Source organism: Molossus molossus, unplaced genomic scaffold, assembly GCF_014108415.1.
Source record: "Molossus molossus isolate mMolMol1 unplaced genomic scaffold, mMolMol1.p scaffold_m16_p_19, whole genome shotgun sequence".
NCBI classification, from domain to species: Eukaryota; Metazoa; Chordata; class Mammalia; order Chiroptera; family Molossidae; genus Molossus; species Molossus molossus.
In genome coordinates, this window is record NW_023425354.1 from 34,689,807 (window position 1) to 34,692,637 (window position 2,831).

At 49.1% G+C, this 2,831-nt stretch overlaps 1 pseudogene; it reads right to left on the reverse strand.

Moving 5' to 3' along the window:
- Positions 1–527: 527 nt before the first annotated feature.
- Positions 528–2,550, reverse strand: LOC118634673 (annotated as a pseudogene).
- Between the last annotated feature and the right edge of the window lie 281 nt (positions 2,551–2,831).

The window sequence follows — 2,831 nt, forward strand, 5'->3', positions numbered from 1 at the left end:
AATGACACTGCTATGAACATAGGGGTGCATATATTCTTTCTTATCAGTGTTTTAGGATTCTTCAGATATATTCCCAGAAGTGGGATTGCTGGATCAAAAGGCAGTTCCATTTTTAATTTTTTGGGGAAACTCCACACTGTTTTCCACAGTGGCTGAACCAGTCTGCATTCCCACCAGCATTGCACTAGGGTTCCCTTCTCTCCACATCCTTGCCAGCATTTGTTTGTTCAGCTGACATTCTTATAGGAGCACCCTTATAGATAACTAATTGGTTTTCTCTTGCTGCTTTTAAGATTCTCTCTTTGTCTTTAAGCTTTGGCATTTGTTTTTTGAAGGAGCAATGAGAGCTTTGTTAGCACCCAGCAGACAGGCCAATGGTCAGATGTTTGGGTAGGCAGCAGGGAACATGAAGGCATGAATCAGGCAGGTAGGCAGGCAGCAAGTGGGGAGGATACTGTCCTGTGAGGGGTGTGGCATCCCTCCAGCCACTGCTTGTTGGGGCCTGGGCTTGCGGCTTAGAACTCGGCTTAGAATTTGGTGTACACCACACAGAAAGCTGGCCTGCCTGAGTCAGGCATCGATGAAGAGTGAAGGCTGGTCTCCTTTTATAGCTGGATCTCCTTTAGTGCAAATATGGAAGTATTGTCAGAAAGTTTGTGGATCTGCTCCCCCAGACTGAGGAAAAATGGATGTTTCATGGTGTCCTCTGTGGAAATCCAACTGCAACCTTCAAACTGCAGCAGTTTGGTGAGGAGATCAACCCCATTGCTATCAAGTCTTGGTGCATGGCTCAAAAGGGCATCGGCATGGTACTTGGGGTAGTTATGTGTCTTAAACTCTTTGTTGGACAGGATGTTTGGCCATGTCTCCTCAGTTGGGGGGTCCCAAGATGTGGAAGATGAAGTGCACCTGTTCCTCCATCATGGAGCCCAGGAAGAGGGGCCAGCCTGTAGCTATCTTGTAGAAAATGCAGCCCACACCCCACATGTTCATCTGGGTGGAGTAGTCTGTGGACTCGAGCAGGATGTCAGGGGTGGGGGCAGTACAACAGTGTCACTACCTCATTGGAGTAGGTCTTCATTGGAATTTATTTTTTAAGTAATTTATTTTGTTTTATTACTATTATTTTTTAATCTTCACCAGAGGATATTTTTCTATTTATCTTCAGATAGAGTGGGAGGGGGAGGGAGGGAGAGAGAGAGAAACAGAGAGAAACGTTGACGTGAGAGGGACACGTTGATTGGTTGCCTCCCATACGACCCTGACCAGGGCAGAGAAGGAACTGCAACCAAGGTATGTGCCCTTGATTGGAATCGAACTCATGACTCTTTGGTCTGCTAGCTGATGCTTTAACCCCTGAGCAAACCCAGCCAGGGCTCATCTTTGGAGTTAACTTGGCCTGGGCCAGGCCAGAGTTGGCTAGCTTGAACTCAACTCTCTCTCTCTGTCTCTCTCTTTTTCCCTATTGCTTTTTAGAGAGAGTGGAAGGGATGGGGGAGGAGGAAAGAGAGAGAGAGACACATTGATTGGTTGCATCCTGCACATGCCCTGAACGAGGCTGGGGATGGAACCTGTGACCCAGGTATGTATCCTTGACTGGGAATTGAACCCGCGATCCTCTGGTGCATGGGCTGATGCTTTAACCACTGACCCATGCTGGCTAGGGCTCTCCTCTCTTGTTGATGAGCAAGTTGTGGGGCTTGAGGTCTCATTGTAGCCTTCTACTGGTAGCAGTAGTCCAGGCCACAGAGCAGCTGGAAAAGGCACAGTGTTATATTGTGCATGTTGATGACATTCCCACAATCAGCCAGGTATTATTTCAAGTTCTTGTCCAGGTACTCAAAGACAAGGGTGAGGGACTTCTCCATATGGATATCGTCATGTAGCTTGACAATGTCCTTGAGGTCCTTGAGCAGGGACACTTCCCAGATTGTGGTGCAGAATGCCCACTCTTCGTGTTCCAGTCTGATCTTCTTGAGTGCCACAAGGTTGTGAACTTGCCTTTGCCTTTGTAAATGGTGGCATAGGGACCCTTGCCCAGCTTGGCCAGCCTGACATAAGTCTCCAGTTTCCCAAAGTCAATCTCGAACAGGCTGACATGGTGGAGGTGGTGGCTGAGAGACTTGTCGATGAGGCTTTTGAGAGTCAGCTTCTCAAGGTAGCCCTTGGGCAGCTAGATGTCAGCTGGCAGTGATAGGTGCTTGTTGATGTCCTCAGTGGAGATCTTGTGTGTGGGATAGTTGTACATGTGCACCCTGACTGTTGACTGCACCTCATCCGAGGATGTGGCTGAAGTCTGGTCACTTTCCCCATCAGACCCCATCTTCAAGTCCTTGTGTACAGAGTTGAGTGGTCCCTGTCCAGAGCAAGGTTCCCCAGGGGTGGCATGGGTGGGGCCCTTTCTAAGATCACAGTCCCCACCACACTCACTCTATCCAGGCCTATCTGTTCAGGGGCACTGTTGGTCTTATCTACACCTTGGCCCCCTTGGAGTGCCATTGACAACTGCCATTTGATTTTCATCTCATCTATGGCAACCTTGAACTGCATGTACCAAAAGACCTGTCCGCTGTGGGAGGGGGTGCAACCATTGTGTGCCCACCAGGGAATGTGGCGCCAGTCCTGGAATGGCACCAGGGAGAAGTGTAGAGGTTGTTTAGTACTCGGTTCTGATCTTTCTAGAAGTTTGCTAGCAAGTGGGCAGCAGCTAGTAACTGGCGTACCAGTCACCACTCGCTCTGCCTACTCACTTGGTATATAGCCTCATGGTGGCAAATGGAACTTTTGCAAAGGGGAAAAAGACAGGTGAGGCAGTCAGCCCTAGTCCCTTG